This window comes from Gossypium hirsutum, chromosome A10, assembly GCF_007990345.1.
Source record: "Gossypium hirsutum isolate 1008001.06 chromosome A10, Gossypium_hirsutum_v2.1, whole genome shotgun sequence".
NCBI lineage: Eukaryota > Viridiplantae > Streptophyta > Magnoliopsida > Malvales > Malvaceae > Gossypium > Gossypium hirsutum.
In genome coordinates this window covers 8,079,248-8,084,489 of record NC_053433.1, presented here as the reverse complement: position 1 = coordinate 8,084,489, position 5,242 = coordinate 8,079,248, and the positions used below count along the sequence as shown (strand labels likewise).

Genomic DNA, 5,242 nt, shown 5'->3' with positions numbered 1-5,242 from the left:
TGACTTGTTCTTGATTATGTGTTCTTAATTCTTGTTTTAATATTCGAGGATATTAATTCAAGTTAACACTCTTATTCAGAGGAGGAATAGACCCTGTCTAAGAGTAAAATTGTCATAATTAAATGGAGTTGATTGCGCGCTAGAGATAGGGTGACAAGACTTTGTCGGATTAAGGTGAAACCTAATAAGGGCATCCATAGATCGAGTTAATGCAATTCTAGGGTGTTAATTAGAAAGAGATTTCAATTATTTAACCTAGGGTTAAACGTTATTAGTCTCGAGAGAGATAATAATATAACTTAGGGATTTCTATAGATCAAGTCAAATGAATAAATCGTCTGATTCAGAGTCACATAACAAGTGAAGTCTAGGTGGATTTTTCCTTAGGTATTGTCTCAATCAATCGAATTTTCCTAAAAGTATTTTCCCAAGCTTTCTCTTTGTGCATTCTTAGTTAGTAATTAGTTTAGATAACCAAACCTCTTAATTTTTAGGCTAGATAATAAAAAGGAAGTAAATACTAGTACTCGTAGTTTTTTTGGGTTCGATAATCTGGTCTTGCTGAACTATACTACTGTTCGATAGGTACACTTGCCTTAATCATGATAATAAGTTAGTCTGAAGAACGTTTCATTTATAAATCTTTAAAACCTGTTACAAATATCACGCAATCAGTGAGCATACTAACTTGTAATTAAATAGGTGCAGGAGTCACACGGCCTAGTCACATACCCATGTGCTAGGCTGTGTGAACAATTCTGAGTATTCTGTTTTGAAATTTTAATATGCAAGGGACACACGGCCAATTCACACGCTCGTTGACTAAGCCATGTGTGACACACGGCTAAGACACACGCTTGTGTCTCTACTAATTTGGAAAAAAATAGGCTATTTCAAGCCACTTTTCTCACCCAAATTTGTCTTTCACCTACATTAACATTTCAACACATTCACAAACCAATACAAGACATTCCAATCAAACCAATATCAAGTTTAATTCAGGTCACAACACTCCTTATGACCAAGTATTCAATCTTACCGAAATGACCATATAAGCTTATATGCTCATTTATAGCAAGCTTACTACCTCAAACTAAACATCAACACGCCTATTTGATTTCCATCATTCAACCATTTCAACACACATCAAACATGATATAACCACTTATATACACATCAAACATGTCCATCATAAGCCATTCCAATGGCTAATTTCAACCAAAACATTTATATACTAACATTGGCTAATTATCCTATGTATGCCATTATAACCAAAATTTAGTTTGTTACATATACCGAAAAGAGAGCTGATGGATAGTGTGAGATATCTCTGCCAAGCTTCCAACCCAATGACCTTTCGAAGTACTATAAATGGAGGAAATAAAACTAAGTGAGCATTTAATGTTTAGTAAGTTCGTATAACATGGTAATTAACTTACCATTCATTCATATAAAGACTAACATGCAAGGCACATTCAAACCAATTTGGCCAAAATCCCTAACACATATATCTTCACCAAACATGTTGGTCATGTATTTCATAGAAATATCAAGAAACATATATGAGCTCAATAATAATCAAAATTACCATATACATATATTTTACTCATCATGAACCTATATAACATGTACAAATTATTTCTATGTATTTTAGATATATTTGAGTAATAAATCATTTTGAACTCATGTTATTCCATATCAGAACTTTGTCCGTTGAACCATTTAAAATATCAATGGATACACAGGTAGTACACATGAAGTGTACAAATCTGTAATTCGTAACTTCATGTTCGGGAATGCTCATACGAGCACATAAACGAGAAGCTCTTTTGAGTCATATAACAGAAAGTTCATGTGATCCATGTAATGGGAAGCTCATAAGGGACATATTCGGGTAGTTCAAGTAAGCCTATATAGGAAAGCTTTGGAGAGCCATTAATCGAGAAGCTCATGAAAGAACTTTTAATCGAGAAGCTCCGAAAAGCCATATATCCGAACGCTCATAAGAGCTACGGTGTGTCCACAACACATGCAGGATCACAACCAATTGGGATGCTCTAAAGAGCTATTAACGGGAAGCTCATAAGAACCATATAATGGGAAGCTCGTGAGAGCTACTATCGGGACGCTCTTTCGAGCTGTGGTGTGTCTGCAACACATGCAGGACCACAACCAATTCGGGAACCATATATCCATCGAATTTTACTTATTCAAATGAGACACTTAATACTTATCAATCATTGTCAGATATGTAATTAATTTCATACATGGCAATTAAACAATTCACATATACAACATTCAATTCAAACATATAAATATACAATTTAGTTACATGAACTTACCTCAACAATGTTCGTGTATACAAAATTAACTAATCTGTTACTTTCACTTTTCCATGATCTTTGTATTTGATCTATCAGGATCTATACGAATGAATTCAACATCAATTTATATTCAATTCAATCCAATTCACATCTTTGGCAAAATTACCATTTTGCCTCGATACTTTTAATTAATTATGATTTCGTTCCTAGGCTCGGAAAATGAAATTCATGCAATTTAATCCTTATTCCAAGCCTAACCAATTTTCATATATTATAATAGCAGCCCATATATTGCACAAAATTTAAAATTTTTCCATGCATTTTACATCTTTTCAATTTTGTCCCTAAATCATAATTTCATCAAAATTCTCTTTACAAAAGTTGTTTATCTATCAACAACCTTTCATTTTCTACCATAAATGTAACGATCCAAAATCCGTGGGCACCGAAAAAGTGTGTTATCGAGCCTTTATCTTAGTTAAACGAGTTCGTAAATAATTAATAGGAATAATTATAAGTCTAGCAGTGTGTTTAATTAGGTTTTAATTAATTGAATTTAGCTTAATTTAAAGTAATTAGGAAAAAGGGCTAAATTGAATAAGGATAAAAGTTTAATTATAGATTAAAGAAAAACTAATCAACTAGAGTCAGTTGCTTTTAGTCTCGAGAGAGATATTAACATAAATCAGGGATTTCTACGGATTAAGTCAAGTGAATAAATCGTCTAATTCAGAAGTAATAAGTGAAGTCTAGATGGATTCTTCCTTGGGTATTGTCTTCTGCATTGGTTCTCCAAAAATATTTTCCAGCTTTAATCTCCGTCGTGAATTTTAGTTAATTAAATAATTAGTCTTAATTTAAAACCTCCTTTAATTCTTAGACTAGATAATAAAAAGATAGTAATTACTAGTACTCTTAGTCCTTGTGCATACGATATTTTCGGTCTCACCATAACTATACTACTGTTCGATAGGTGCGCTTGCCTTAGTCGAATTTTTAGTTAGTTTCACAACCATCAAGTTTTTGGTACCGTTGCCGGGGACTAAGATATTAGGAACATTTGATTTTTATTACTTTAGCCATTTTTTTCTTTTTGTTGCAATTTACTTTTTTGTTTTTAGTTTAATTTTTCTTTTGTTTGCTCTAGCAGGTGTCTTTAGTTTATGACTAGGAGGAACCCGTCAGGACCTTTGCTTTTTGACAGTGAGATCGAGAGCACAACTCGTAGAAACCGAAGAGAAATAAGGCGAAACCTACAATACATAGAGGAAGAGCGAGAGGACAATATCCATACTACAACCGAGGAGATGGCTGATAATCAGAATAATCTGCTACCTCCTGTGGTTGCTGCAAATCCAGTAGTTCAAAATCCTGCTCCTCGTACTATGTATGATTATGCTAAACCTAATTTAACAGAAACTGAATCGAGTATCGTTAGACCTGTTATTGCTGCAAATAATTTTGAACTGAAACCTAACACGATTCAAATGATACAACAGTTTGTTCAATTTGATGGTTTGCAGGACGAGGATCCAAACACTCATTTGGCAAATTTTCTAGAATTCTGCAACACCTTTAAGATCAATGGCATTTCTGAAGATGCCATTCGCCTTCGGTTATTTCCCTTTTCATTGAGGAATAAGGCTAAACAGTGGTTGAACTCGTTACCACGAGGGTTAATCACCACTTGGGAACAAATGACTGAAAAATTTTTACTTAAATATTTTCTGCCGACTAAAACGGCTAAATTAAGGAATGATATCTCTTCTTTTGTACAGATGGATCTAGAAACTCTTTATGATGCATGAGAGACATACAAGGACTTATTAAGAAGGTGCCTTCACCATGGGTTACCTCTATGGCTACAGGTTCAGACTTTTTATAACAGTGTGAACCCTTTAACAAGGCAACTGATTGACGCAGTCGTCGGTTGAACTTTAAACAAAAAAACACCAAAAGAGGCTTATGAATTTATTGAAGAGATGTCACTGATTAACCATCAGTGGCAAGTCATGAGAACAAAGCTGACAAAAGTAGCTGGTGTTTTCAACCTCGACACGGTTGCTATGCTCTCTAACCAGGTAGAACTTTTAAATAAAAATATTGATGGTCCGGTACATCCAGTGATGAGGTGTGATTCAAATGGAGGAGGAGTGCGCAATATAGATTATCCGTCCTTCAACCCTAGCACCGATGAGGAACAAGTCCACTATATGGGTAATAATTCTAGACCTCAAAATAACCCGTATAATAACACTTATAATGCAGGTTGGAGGAACCATCCCAATTTCTTGTGGGGTGGTCAGGGAAATCAAATGCCACAACATCCTCTAGGTTTTCAACAACCACCTTACCAACAAGAGAAGAAACTAAACCTTGAAGAGATGCTTAAAAAATTCATCTTAGTGTCAGAAACTTGATTTCAGAATACTGAAACAGCGCTTAAGAATCAACAAGCATCGATTCAAGGGCTCAAAAATCAAATAGGATAGCTTCCTAAGTTGATCTCTGAATGACCACAAGGTGGCCTACCAAGTAATACTGAAACTAACCCAATGGAACAACTTCATGCCATTACTGTTCACAATGATGAAGGGTTAGTTGAGGATGAACTGAAATTGAGGCAAGACAATGTGGTAGATAACGGTAAGGTTGATGTGAGTAAAGAGTATAAACCTCGTGTGCCATACCCCAATACAACAAGGAAAGACCACACAGGCGAACAATTCGGTAAATTCCTTAAATTATTAAAAAAATTACATATTAACTTACCGTTTATTGAAGCTCTTTTGCAGATGCCAAACGCAGTTAAATTTTTAAAGGAGCTTTTAGCAAATAAGCAGAAGTTAGATGATGTATCGCGTATGGAGTTGAACGCAGTTTGCTCAGCCATTCTACAGAATAGGCTACCCAACAAG

General features: G+C 34.7%; 1 non-coding gene across 1 annotated transcript; it reads right to left on the bottom strand.

Moving 5' to 3' along the window:
• Positions 1–4,069: 4,069 nt before the first annotated feature.
• On the bottom strand, positions 4,070–4,176 carry LOC121208943 (small nucleolar RNA R71). The gene has a single exon (XR_005904064.1). It is a non-coding gene; the product is annotated as a small nucleolar RNA R71 (small nucleolar RNA).
• Positions 4,177–5,242: the final 1,066 nt, after the last annotated feature.